The sequence below is a fragment of the Diabrotica virgifera genome, chromosome 6 (genome assembly GCF_917563875.1).
Source record: "Diabrotica virgifera virgifera chromosome 6, PGI_DIABVI_V3a".
NCBI classification, from domain to species: Eukaryota; Metazoa; Arthropoda; class Insecta; order Coleoptera; family Chrysomelidae; genus Diabrotica; species Diabrotica virgifera.
In genome coordinates this window covers 141,350,490-141,365,348 of record NC_065448.1, presented here as the reverse complement: position 1 = coordinate 141,365,348, position 14,859 = coordinate 141,350,490, and the positions used below count along the sequence as shown (strand labels likewise).

At 35.2% G+C, this 14,859-nt stretch overlaps 1 long non-coding RNA gene across 1 annotated transcript; it reads right to left on the bottom strand.

Annotated features, from left to right (window-relative positions):
* Positions 1-564: 564 nt before the first annotated feature.
* LOC126886345 (uncharacterized) lies at positions 565-1,068 on the bottom strand. The gene is made up of 2 exons (XR_007698568.1): positions 802-1,068; positions 565-703 (listed from the first exon to the last, which is right to left on the bottom strand). It is a non-coding gene; the product is annotated as an uncharacterized LOC126886345 (long non-coding RNA).
* Between the last annotated feature and the right edge of the window lie 13,791 nt (positions 1,069-14,859).

Here is a 14,859-nt window from a genome sequence, read left to right as displayed (position 1 = left end):
TAAACAATTTAAAACTGAAAAAAATCGAAAAATGACGATGTTCAAGGCTCAAAAACACAAGTAATAGCTATTTGTATAACAAGGGAGGAAAGTGCTACTTTTCCTCCCGAGAATGAAGTTTACTGCCCGACGCGTAGCGGAGGGCAGTAATCATCCAAGGGAGGAAAAGGCACTTTACTCCCATGTTATACATATGGTTTTTCCACCTTCCTCAAATAACAAGTAATTTTTTTATTTTTACTTAATTTATTTTATGTAACTAACCATAGAAAAAAGTGTTGTGTGATTTGGTAGAATGCGATCTTACTCTTTAAAAAATATGTCACGTATTTCAGCGCCATCTCAGCACCTGGTTAAATGGAAGGGTACTACAAATCTTGCCTCCACATAAGTGGTTTGTAGCTTCGACATGATAGGTGTGAAATTTTAAACGTTCTTGTTGTTGATTGGATAGGAAGAGTGGCGTAATCTAGCCTCCATGCTAGGTACATCATAGCCTCCATACGGTACTTCCAATATTTAATATTTTATTCAAGTGGACAATAAAGGTACAACACAAACAACTTTTGTTTCTTAATTATTTATTTATACAATAATGTGACATTTTACATATAAATATGAGTATTTAATTTGGATTAAATATATGTTTACTCGTTGAATTTTTCCACCGTCTGCACACAACACCTGATGGGAGCCATTAGACCTAACAAAAAAACGCGAAATAAAATGTGGATTTTAAAACTGTTGGATAAACAGTACCTACAATCAGAAAATCTCTACCTTACAATCAGAAAAACTTACCTTTAAAAAGGTACTCGATTACAAAATATCAAAAAACACGACTGAATATCAGCTTTTTATGGTGACACAAACACATCACATAACCGACCATATAAAATAACTGAACGACAACGAACGAACGAACACGAACACTGAACACAGATTCACAGATAGCGCAGGATTTGTCAAAAGTCATGTTCCACCAATCACAATGCCGACATCAGCGCCTCTGACAAAATGGAAGGAAAATAAATACGATTACATGTTTTTTATTAGAGTGCGCGGGGCATGTAACTAACCAACAAAATTTATTAGAACTAAATCGAACAAGTAGGTACATAATATAACTGTCAACTGTCAAATATAAGTCAAATTATTAATGTAAACATTGTTAAATCAAAATAAAAATTTACTGTTTTTTACCATTCTGCAAAATACAGAGTGTTTTATAAATAAATGTTAAAATGTATAGATACTTACGTAATAGAAAATAGATATTATACAGGGCGTCAATAAGTTATATTTCATGAATGACATATGACGTTACTTTTACTTTTCCTCCCTAGGGAGGACAAGTACAACTTTGCTCCCTACAATCAGGTCCGGAAAAGTATACTTTCGGTAGAGGTAGGTGGAAAAAAATATTATTTTCGAAATCTCGAAGTGCTTAAACTGAAGTTTAAACTTTATTTATCAGTTGTCGATAAGTAATTTGTTTATGTATTTCATTTTAAAAAACATTGTTTTTTAGTTTTTAATGCAGCCCGATCACCCATCCTCTCATAAATTTTTCATTAACAATAAAAAAACAATGGCCAAATCACACATCGGCCAATATCTCTTCTTATATAAAAATAAATATCTCTTTTTTTGAAATTTGAAGGTTTTTTAACATTTTACCGTGCGCGAATGGGCTATACATGGTAGCCAGGCATTATCTTATCTATTGCTTTTTCAGCAAAAAATTTTGTTTGGCCGATTGATCTAATATCTAATTGCACACCCTGCAAAAAGTAGGACGTTTAGTCTTTTGTCTTTACGATATGGATAAGGAAAAACAATTGAGTGGTTTTCCGTAACAGTGAATATGGTATTCGTATTATATTTTTATCACCTTATAGGCGACATACTTCTTTAAAAGTTTCAATGCGATATTGTTATACACACAACACAAGAAGATTATTTTATGAAAGGTTGCTATTCTCAAAATCTAGACAATTGCTCAATTGTAATTAATTTCGGAGCGAAGGCGTCGTCTGATATTAGGAAAGAATGAAATATTTTATTTTTACATTGTATAATAATTTATTATGACCTCTGAATACGTATCCAATAAATAAGTGTTCATATTTTTAATTCGGTATGTATGTTCATCGTATTGTTCATAATGCGGATAAATCCATTTTTCCAAAATTTTGTTACATATTTTTCTGTATCTCAGTCTCTAAGCATATACCCGAACTAATATACAGGGTGTAACAAAAATACAGGTCATAAATTAAATCACCTATTCTAGGACCAAAAATAGTTCTAATGAACCTAACTTACCTTAGTACAAATATGCATATAAAAAAGTTACAGCCCTTTGAAGTTACAAAATGAAAATCGATTTTTTCCAATATATCGAAAAATTTAGAGATTTTTTATTGAAAATGGACATGTGGCATCTTAAAGAAAAATTATAGTGAAATTTGTGCACCCCATAAAAATGTTATGGGGTTTTATTCCCCCCACCCAAACTTTTGTGTACGTTCCAATTAAATTATTATTGTGATACTATTAGTTAAATTCAATATTTTTAAAACGTTTTTGGTTCTTAGTATTTTTTCGACAAGGCAGTTTTTATCGAGTTGCGGCTTCTTTTCTAATATGTTTACGTAGAGATTTTATGGGGGTTTTGTTCCTTTAAACCCCCCAAATGGTTGTGTACGTTCCAATTAAACTATTACTGCGATACCATTAGTTAAACACAGTGTTTTTAAAACTTTTTTGCTTCTGTGTATTTTTTCGATAAGGCACATTTTATCGAGATGTGACTTCTTTTTTAATATGGTTTAAATTTAAAATATACCTAAATATGTAAATCATAAATAAATTTTCCTATTATTATCAAGTCTCCATAATCGTACTTAGCCATATCACAGATGAACATAACATATATGTGGCCATATACAAATGTGTGGTGGATTTGACAAATAATATGCAAAATATTTCGACAAATACTGACTTTTCGAAAAAGTACCAAGAGGCAAAGAAGTTTTAAAAGCATTGTGTTTAACTAATCGTACTACAATTATAATCAAATTGAAACGTACACAAAAGTTTTGGGGGGTTTAAAGGAACCAAACCCCCATAAAATTTTTGTCGGGTGTCTAAATTTCACTATAATTTTTTCTTAAGAATGCCTTAAGAACGCCACATGTTCATTTTCAATAAAAAATCTCCAATAGTTTTCGATATATTGGAAAAAATCGATTTTCATTTTGTAACTTCAAAGGGCTGTAACTTTTTTTATGTGCACATTTGTACTAAGGTAAGTTAGGTTGAATCGAACTATTTTTGATCCCAAAATATGTGATTAAATTTATGACCTGTATTTTTGTTACACCCTGTATTATTCCATAAAACGACACTCAAACTGCAAGACGCAAGAGTCTCGCAGGCTTGGTCTTGTTCTTGCTCAAGTCTTGCACGGTCAGTCTTGGTCTTGGTCTTGCTAAAATAAGGCGGTCTTGGTCTTGGTCTTGCTAAAACGCAAGAACAAGACCAAGACTGCAAGACCAAGACCGATTTTGGGCAACACTATTTATAACTGATGCAACATATGAAATAACAAGCACATTTGAAGTTCAAGCGATGAAAAAGCGAGATAAAAGATAAAGACAAATGCAAAAATGTCAACAAACAGAAAAACATGTGTATAAACGTTTTTTCAATACCAAAAAAGATGTTAATTGTGTGCAAGATATGGCTGCATCCTTAATGACGAAATTTTCGGATTGAGAGCCACATGATATAGAAAGAGAAATTCTTTTTAAACAAGAGCTTATACACTTATATCCTTTGCCTCTACAATAATTTAAATTCAATTGAAAATCATTCATTAATTGTTTCATTATCTATCTCATAATATAATGAGTAGCTTGTTGATGCTTTAACTTCTTGGTAGTCAATAAAATGCTCCCTGATTTTTATGTCGATGTCATTAATATCGACTAAACGTAGCGTTAATAATTATTAAAGTTGTTCCTTATGACTACTATCACTAGTAGAATCTAAAATAATGCTACAATATTTTGCTTTACGGGTACGTTCCAAAATATCTTCAGGAACAGAAGTATAGTTTTACTGCAATAAGTAATTTCATTTGACATTATTTGAAGAATTTGTTCATGTAAAGGTAATGAAACTATTAATTTCTATTTGGGGAGTTTAAAATGAGGAGATTTTCCTTTTTGCAAAAAAAGCAAATTTCTGGATGTAAGCAAAGCCTTTGATAGAGTGTGGCATGAAGGACTGACATACAAAATGAGAGATTATGGATACAGCGGGGCCATGACGAAACTCATCTCCTCGTACCTAAGCGACCGGAAGTTCAGGGTCCGGATAGGACCAGTTCTATCAGAACACGGAATGCCGGAAGCTGGAGTACCACAGGGGGCAGTTTTATCACCCCTTCTGTATACCATATATACAGCAGATATTCCAAGAACACCCGGAACATTGATCAGCCTTTATGCAGACGACACTGCAATTGCTGCAAAACACATGAACCTAGATATAGCTGTAAGAAATCTACAGACGGCATTGGATACAATAGAAGAATGGAGTATCCAATGGAAAATAGCAATAAATCCAGATAAGACCCAAGCGGTTATCTTCAAAAAGAGAAGAGATAACCCAGAAGAACAGCTAACATTGCAAGACAGACCCATCGAATGGCAAAACGAAGTTAAATATTTAGGAGTCACAATGGACCAAGGTCTTACATTCACATCACATGTCAACGCAACAGTCCAGAAAACAGCAGCGGCCAGATCAGCAATAAGAGGACTCACAGGAAGAAGAAGCAAATTAGCTATGAAAACAAAATTAAGACTGATAAATAGCATTATACTGCCAATAATTACATACGCATCTCTTGCATGGGGTCACATAAGTCAAAGTAACAAAAAGAAGATACAAGCGGCACACAACAACTGCCTCAGAGAAGCTGCAAACGTGCCCAGATACGTCGCCGAACGGTTCTTATTTAGAGACCTAAAACAAATAAGAGTACTGGATATTATGGAGGAAAAAGCCAGAACAAAATTTGCTGAGCTAGAAGACCACCCAAACCGGATCTTGCAAGAGATATTAAGGTATGATGTGTACCATAGATGGAAACATAGGAGACCCAAACAACAAATATTAGTAAATATATAATAAAGGCTAGATAATCGTAGCTCTATCAAAAGAAGACAACTTGCTCACCTTTGGCATCTCATTATATTTATTAATGTTGATTTTTATAATTTTCAGACATCCCTCAAAAAAATATACAAAAAACTTCAAATCGGCTTCAGCCACTAAAAAAATCAATAAAATATTAACAATAGGCGAAAGCCACAAAAAAAAATATTAGTAACAAAACCCAAAAAAGGGCATGAGGGGCCCACATCCTCGAGCGCCGAGTCGCCGAACTGGACAGAGCCCAGAGCGGGGACTCGGCGCCCGAGCAAGCAAAACAGATCGAAGATAAGTCACTAGAGATAGCGGGAATAGAGCGCCTCACGCTGGCCTGCATTGATCGGGGTAGGATTTCATATGGGAGTCCGTGTACCCAAGACTCCCATATGATAAGCACTTTGCTGATTGAGAGCCTCTATAGCGCATCAGAGTGCTATCGGGGGGTAAGTGGATGGTCTGGAGCATTGAAGCGGGGTGGAGTGATTCCTGCTTACGGGAGTTAATCCTCCTCGCCCCAATGAATTGTATCACCCGAATGTCATTCTCTAGGGGTGAGCAAGTCTCTCAGGCTGGGTTAAATCACTATGCTTGCTTGCTTGCTTAGCGTTAATAATTATTAAAGTTGTTCCTTATGACTACTATCACTAGTAGAATCTAAAATAATGCTACAATATTTTGCTTTACGGGTACGTTCCAAAATATCTTCAGGAACAGAAGTATAGTTTTACTGCAATAAGTAATTTCATTTGACATTATTTGAAGAATTTGTTCATGTAAAGGTAATGAAACTATTAATTTCTATTTGGGGAGTTTAAAATGAGGAGATTTTCCTTTTTGCAAAAAAAGGTAGCAACTTTATTTGGAGCGTAACTCGCTTAGTTTTGATGGTAGAAACTTTTATAACAAAATAACAATAACGCTTTTTTAACACTTTAAAAAAGTTTTAATGAGTTTTCCCCGAAAAGTGCTTCATTTTTTGGTTATCTCACATTGAAATACTCAACTTGGAATTTGACGAATAAGAACATATTTTTCATGAGCTATAACTTAACTTTTACTAGATATATAGACTTATGAATATATCATTTTCGTTTTTTATAAGCTACCGTTCTGCTAAGAATATGTTTTTCCATGAAATAGTTACTTTTTGAGTTATTTGTAAAAAATCACCTGAAAACGTGGTTTTTTTTGTTAAAAAATAAACATTTTCACTCAAAAATAACTCGGAAAGTATTGGCTTAATTAAAAAAACTTTATAATAGAACAAAAGTTGTTTGAAATCAGCCTATTTATCCATTTCCGGACTTACTTTAAACCTATGTTTTTCACCCCCGAGAAGAGGTGATTTCCACCTCTCAAGTATAAACAACCAACGGCATAAGTCCAACTTTGAAGTGGAAGGTAAGCGGAACCTAAATCCAAATTTCAAGCAAATCTGTAATGACCATGAAAATTACACGGTATCGCAGTATCGCTGTGTTTCACGTTCATTTACTGGGCTATATACATACATATAGTACGTATCGCTTACTATTCTTAAATTTGTTGATAATAATTATTTAAAAACTTGATTTTCCTTTCATTTTGTAAGTAGATTGTTAACATACCTAAGCGATACGTGACAAATGTCCTGTTTAAAAATATGAACACTTTTAATAGATCCTCAAAATCATTTGTCTGCAGTCTGCAGTAAAGAGTGCTAAAAGCCATAACAATTCTTAGGTGACGTTATTTTTATTAGTGAATTTTAGTCTGTTAATCTTTTTTTTTTTGAGTTATAAATTCTAACTATAGATAGAAATACTTTTCTTATAGATATTACAATTTAATTAAATCAGTGTTTAAGGAAAAATGTTAATATATAAAATCTAAGAAAATAATGAATGTAAAAAGATATTTTATTTTTATATCGGCGTCCCTCAAAATTTAGCGCCCCTCAAAACTGGGCACCACGGGCGGTCGCCCGGCTGGCCCGCCCCTTTATCCGGCGCTGGGAACGAATGATAGTTGAAGGCAACGTAGAGGGCAGAAGATCCAGAGGAAGATCTCCATTACGATGGTCGGACCAAATAAGGGACATGACTGGTTACTCGTTCTCCGAAGCAAAACAACACGCACAGGAGAGAAAGGACTGGATAGAAATAGTCAAACGACTTACATGACGCCACTACATCCGTACGAAGGATAACAGATAGAGGAGGAGGATAACTTTAGAATCATCCAAAATACGATAAGGAGAAGACTTGCCGCAAACCACCTGCTCCCAGGAAGGACACTCCACTTGCCTATTATTGACCAGAGATCACAGAAGGCAATGTATTTTGCTATTGAACCTGTTGTTTGGAATAATGACGATTGGGGAAGAATACGGTTTGAAGAATATGTTTTGGAATAATGACGATTGGGCAAGAATATTCTCCACCAGTGGCGGCTCGTGATTTTTACAATAGGGGAGGCTATACCTAACTGTAAAATATCTAGACAAATTTACATTAGCAAAAAATGCGCCAAAAAATGTAATTTAAGGCCCCATTTCTTGACCATTTTTTATTTACATTTCATAATATCATCCTAATTCATAATTTCATGATATCATATCATTTTAAAAATAGTTAGCCTAATTGTAAAAGTTAATACCAAAGTTTGTGTCGTTTAGTTGTTAACAATTCCATCTATTTGTAAATAGATACCTATGCATTTCAAAATAAATACAGATTTGAAGTTTTGCAGTCCATACATAATGAAGCTTCAAATTTTTTAAGATACTCAACTGAATTTTTTTAATTCTAAACGCGGCCTACTGCGAATTCAAAAACGCGAAAAATTACCGATATTTTGCTTTGAGTTAGAGATATCGGAAAAAGTTATTTGAGCAAGTTGTCCCAAATATTATTATAACCCCACATACCAAATTTCATAACAAAATTCGCACTTTTAGATTTTTCATTATTTTTAGTCAGGACCCTAAAATTCTATAAAAGAATTCGGTTGTTGTAATGGGGTAGTTACTCTGAGAAGAGGGTTGACTTGGTAAAACACTATTTGTCCATACTTTATTTATTTAATCACTTGCTAATTAGAACAGTAACTAGTTGGTGGACGAAAGTCTATATTCTAACTACATTGATGGTTGAATAATGAATTCTGAATAATGAATGAATGATCTCTTTCTGTACTTGTTACGTATCTATAATCAATCCCAATTGTTTATTATGATTGTTGACACGATTCGACCTAATGAAATAATTATATTAAAATAGCTGACTAAGGTGTTCTTGAAACAAGTGCATTATATTGGAAAATCTGTGTCACCTAGTTATTTACAACAACAGGCAATGTTTGTTTTAAGATATTTAAAAATTAAATGAATATGAGTTGCTTTTATTTTGGAATGATAATATAAATCCTGTACAATTCGTTGTCCCGAGACGCACGCAACCACGCAACGGAGCCGAGAAGCTACTCTGCCTCCCTCTGCCTAGCGACAGCTGTTGTACGCATAAGAGATGCGAAAGGAGATTCACACATAATGAGAGCATTAATCGACCAAGGGTCACAATGCGCATTTATAACGGAACAAGCTGCGACGACGCTAGGAACAAGGAAGCCCATACAGGCGACCATATCCGGGATAGGCTCGTCAGGAGAAAAAACAGCCAATTGGAGTATGAAACTTTTAATCGAAACTCATTACGAAAGTGACTTCGAGATGGAAATAGAAGCACTAGTATTACCGAAGATAACAAGGAATTTACCGGAACAGGATATAATTCTACCGGACTATAACGAGAAAAATGCAATACTGGCAGATCCAAGATATTACAAGGTAGGGAAAATAGACTTACTACTAGGAGTAAAAGAATACAGTTACATATTGACAGAAGGGATGCACAGAATAAGTAATGGACTCCTGAGTCAAAACACTAAACTAGGATGGATAGTTTCGGGGATAGCACGAGAGAAGGAGACTACAAAAGCAGAAGTATGCTGTATGATATCCAGACAAGAGATGGACATACAAATAAAGAAATTCTGGGAATTAGAAGAAGTAAATCAGGAAACAAGTTTATCAGTAGAAGAACAAGAATGTGAAGAAATGTATCGACAGACAGTAAAAAGAGATGAAGACGGGAGATACGAAGTGAGAATTCCGTTTAAGGAAGACGTAACAAAGCTAGGAGAATCTAAGCAGCAGGCATTCGCCAGATTGATGCAACTAGAAAGGAAGTTTGCAAAAGACAAACAGTTAGAAGCGAATTACAGACAATTCATGGAAGATTATGAAAACCAAGGTCATATGGTAATAGCAGAAAACCAGGGAGATGGGTACTACCTACCTCATCATCCAGTGAGAAAAGAGGACAGTACTACAACGAAAATAAGAGCCGTGTTTGATGCATCAAGTAAAAGCTCATCGGCAGTAAGCCTGAATGATATTATGCACACAGGGCCGAAATTACAACAAGATTTGACAAATATACTATTACGATGGAGATCCAATAAGATAGCATACTCAGCGGATTTGGAAAAAATGTTTAGACAAATCAGAATGGCAGAAGAAGACCAAAAATATCAAAAAAATTTGTGGAGAAAGGACACAAAGGACCCAATACAAGAATATAACTTAACGACGGTGACATACGGCACGGCCGCAGCACCATTTTTAGCGTTGAGAACAATACAGCAATTACAAGAAGACGAAGGAGCGAGGTTCCCGTTGGCATCGAAAATTGTAAAAGAAAACATGTATGTAGACGATATACTAGGAGGAGCGGAGACAGTGCAGGAAGCAGAAATAGCCCAAAAGGAATTAATACAACTGTTCAGAAAAGGAGGTTTCATTCTCAGAAAATGGTTGAGCAACGAAGAAAAAATAATGGAGAACGTACCGGAGGAAATGAGGAACGTAGACTCCAAGGCATTCAAACAAGAAGAAGTACGGAAAACGTTAGGAATACACTGGTCCCCTAAAGAAGATATAATCACATTCAAAATAGGGATAACGACAGCAAAGAAAATAACGAAAAGACACGTACTGTCAGAAGTAGCAAAACTATACGACCCACTAGGGTGGATAGCACCTGTAGTAATTCAGGCGAAAATGTTCATACAGGAATTATGGGAGCAAAAAACCAGTTGGGATAAAGAATTAACTAGCAACCAACAAAGCAGGTGGAATACATACCAGGCGCAATTACTAAATCTGGAGAAAATAACATTGCCCAGGTGGAACAACTTAAGCAAGACAAACGGAGTAGAACTACATGGATTTGCAGATGCATCTATGAAAGGATATGGAGCGGTAATCTACTCAAGGGCGTCAGGCCCAGAAATCAAAACGAATCTAATGATAGCAAAATCGAAAGTCGCACCATTGAAAGGAAAAACGACATTACCGAGGCTCGAGTTGTGTGCCGCGGTGCTATTAGCAAATTTAATGAAGAAAACCCTACAAGCATTGAATAGGGAAAACATTGAGGTATATGCTTGGTCAGACTCAATGATAACCCTGGCTTGGATAAGGGGATCATCAAAAAGGTGGAAAATGTTCGTCGCCAACAGAGTAGAGGAAATAAGAGGCGTTATAGGACCGAAAAATTGGCATAAGGTAGATACGAAGGAAAACCCAGCGGACATCCTCTCACGTGGAAGTACCGCATCAGAATTATTAGAAGCAGAGCTATGGTGGAAGGGACCAACTTGGCTGACTAGTAACAAAACTTTAAAGCAGGAATCAGAAGAAATACCAGAGACAAAAGAAGAGGAATATTAGGAACAATATTAACCTCAGTATTTGGAGTCAATGACGAAGCCTACAGTAACATTGAAGCATTAGACAATAACCAAAAGGAGCTAATAAAGGGATCACAGCATCAAGCGAAGATAATGTTAGAAACAATAACATCAATCAATCACACAGAGAACAGGATAAACGAGCAAATGAACAAGTTTAACAAAGCACTAATCACAGGCCTACAAGAAATATCTAAAGGACTTAACGAAGTAGCAGACAAAGCACAGAGACTAGAAACCGAATATAGCACGTTGCGAATACAAACGATAGCGTTGCAAGTTATGGAATTCATAAACGAATATACTCAATTTTATGAGGGAATATTAAAACTTCACTATAACCACGGACACTTCATTGATATAGTGAAACCGGGTGAGATAACCAAATTGATAGAGAAAGCAGGGCAAATACGACGACAGCCCATTATAGAAACAGAAGTCAGTCATGACGACAGATATATAACAGTCATCGGCTATTTCATAGTGACAGGGAAAATTAAGTACAGCATGCTGAAAGTCACGGCCATACCACTTAACGTTGAGGGGTCGGTGTTGCGCACATTTGTCGCCCCAAGGAATCTACTGGTCGTAGATTATAACACACTGCACTACTTCGAATTGACCGCAGAAGATAGGGAAAGATGTTTACTGTTGACAAAGACGCAGATAGCGTGCTCACCAACGGCTATAAGGAACATGGATACCCAACCAAACCTGCATACTTGAAGAAATTTATGAGCGATCTAAGAATAGCACATGTCCAGTGGTAGCTAGGACAATACAGACAGCTCAATGGAGTAAGATGGGTACCCCCAACCTCTGGCTCGTTATCACGCCAGTCACGATACACATATCCATTATTTGCGATGGAAATCGGAGCGAAAGAGTACTGGAACGAGTCACATTCCTGAAACTTTCACCCAAATGTATCGCCCAAACGAAAAATATTACATTACTCCCCACTAGCAGTGGGATGGAGAGAGCGGTAACAAGCTACCTGAAGGCGCCAATCACTCCCGTGGCCCAATTGGTGGCGAGGACACCCCGCAGGTTTAACATGCCTCTAAACACCTACCTGGACATACCAGGAGGAGAGCTACGTCACGCGTGACTTGAGGAGGAAAGTCTAGAACAAGAAATGACGCATACGTAGTGGCAATCGATTCCAGAATCTAATTGGCATTATTTTGTAGCCACCGGGACCATTACTATAATGGTAATAATTGGGATACTCACGTTATGGAAATGCCGTCCTGTTGTACGACTATGTCGTTCAGGGAATCCACATACTCAGACTAACGAACAGGAAGTACCTGTATTAAGTAGTAATCGGCATAACAATGTACCGTCGACTTCAAAGGCCGACCTCCCACTCTCCACATTTTCATCAAATTGCCCTAATTTTAATCTAGAGATAGAGTCGGACATTGATAGCTAGAGTACGGTTGGAAGATTGTTGATTATTCTTAAACTATTTATTTATTAACATGTTTGAATTTGACTATTTTATGTAATACTTATATGTAAACTTTGAGTATTGACACTTGGGCCAGTTTTTGCCCGATTCCGCAGTATGTCCAATATCAAATATTCAGTATTCATATCCGAAATTGGACAGTATCATTTTATCACCCAGTAGATCGAATGCATTTATTTGTTATTAAACACACACACGTAATTAATTAAATTACATACACATTTGGTCAATTATCAATAATATAATTTGGACATCAGCCAAAAGTTGCTGACATAAGATAAACAATTTACCTTAATTAGATACACAAAATCACGCGGGGCCCGTGTTTACATTGACCCAATTTAAACTTATATAAAACTAAGATCTCTTGTCTAGAAATTCAATTATTATTAATTCATTAACGCGAGTGATTGTCTTCAACGATCATCATTTAAGTCTTTACTCAAAGTACCCCGGGTCAACATCCATAGTGTAAGTCTCATCAATAAACTCTGCTACTATTATTTGGTGTTTCCATCACAACTTAAAGACCATCTACACTGATAGGTCTGGATCCCGCGTATGAAAAAAAAGTTGATTAATAGCAAGCTAAAAATTTGTTGATAGCTTAAGGGTGTCCAGTCGGATAAACTTTGATATATGGGAACACTGGAACAGGGGCAGTTTTAATTGTGGAACAGGTTAAAAATTTGGAACGGTCACACCACGAAAACGGCATATTTATTTTGTCCGACAAAACAGACTTAAACTCTTCGAACAGAGATTAAACTCTCATGCAAAAATCAGAGCGCTATTTATCACCAAATGGGCGTTTTAATGAGTGAAACATGTAGAATATGTCAAATGACAGGAATTATGACAGGTGATAAATAGCAGTCTGATTTTTGCATGAGAGTTAAATCTCTGTTCGGAGAGTTTAAGTCTGTTCTGTCGGACAAAATAAATGTGCCGTTTTCGTGGTGTGACCGTTCCAAATTTTTAACCTGTTCCACAATTAAAACTGCCCCTGTTCCAGTGTTCCCATATATCAAAGTTTATCCGACTAGACACCCTTAAGCTATTAACAAATTTTCAGCTTGCTATTAATCAACTTTTTTTTCATACGCGGGATCCGGACCTATGAGCCAACGAAGGGATTTTGTTCACGGTGAAAAAATATTTTTTTTGTTGCATGTTCAAATCGGTGTATTCGACTTAAAATAACAGAGAAATGTCGATTTTAGGGGTATAATGCTACGAATACCTTTTGTAGTGCTTGAAAAGACCTTTAAAACGAGAACTGTTATACGTCGGTTACATTCAAACTAAGCGAGATACGGTGCAAAAAAACTTATGACTAATGTATTTTATTAAGGCAAAATGAGAAGTATATTTAAACCCTCATCCACCAGAATTTAAATGCATCGTTTTTCTTCTAGAATACCTTCTGCTATAGTGTTATTTCTATATTCAAAAAATTGGACGTGTTTTAAAATGAATGGTTTTTGAAAAGAATTAGATCAAATTATAGAGGGTATTTTTAAATTTTCTTAAAAATCTTCCTTTTTCTCCATGTAATTTGAAAGTGATAAGAGATAGGTACGTAAAAACATACCTTACAAAAAATGTAGGTTTTCTTTTAGATATCAATTTTATTTTTCTTTCATTACTGTATCTCATTATCATTTTCGAGTTACATGGAGAAAAAGGAAGATTAAAAAAAATTTAAAAATGCTCAGTATTAATTGAACAAGAGCTCTAAAATTCTATATTAATTTTAGAGATCGAGTGCAATTTGTTGCGATTATTTCATGAATAAAACTGTTCAAAACCAAAATTTTATTGTAATTTATTTATGTAAGTACAAATTTGTACAATTAAACACAGTTGTTATAAATATTTGCCGGTTGAAAGTCATCACTTTTATAATTTTTAAAACATTAATTGTCATTAATGTCACTGAATGTATCTTTTCGTAACAACGAAGGGCATCTGACGTAATATACTTGACGACGGGAAATTATCAAAAATTATCAGTTTAAATTTAGATTTCTGTAGCTTTCTATTGGTCAGAATCTCCTATGAATGAAATAATCAAAAATTATCGGTTTAATTTTTATTTCTGTAGCTTTCTATTGGTCAGAATCTCCTATGAATGAAATAATCTCTATAATTTGATCTTATTTTTTTTAACCATACATTTTAAACCCGTCCAACTTCTTGGACATAGAAATAACACTATAGTAAAAGGTATTGTAGAAGCAAAACGATGCATTTAAATCTGGTGGATGAGGGGTTAAAATATACATACTTCACATTTTATCTTAAAATAAATTAGTCATCCTTTTTTGTTGGACCATATCTTGCTTAGTTTGAATGTA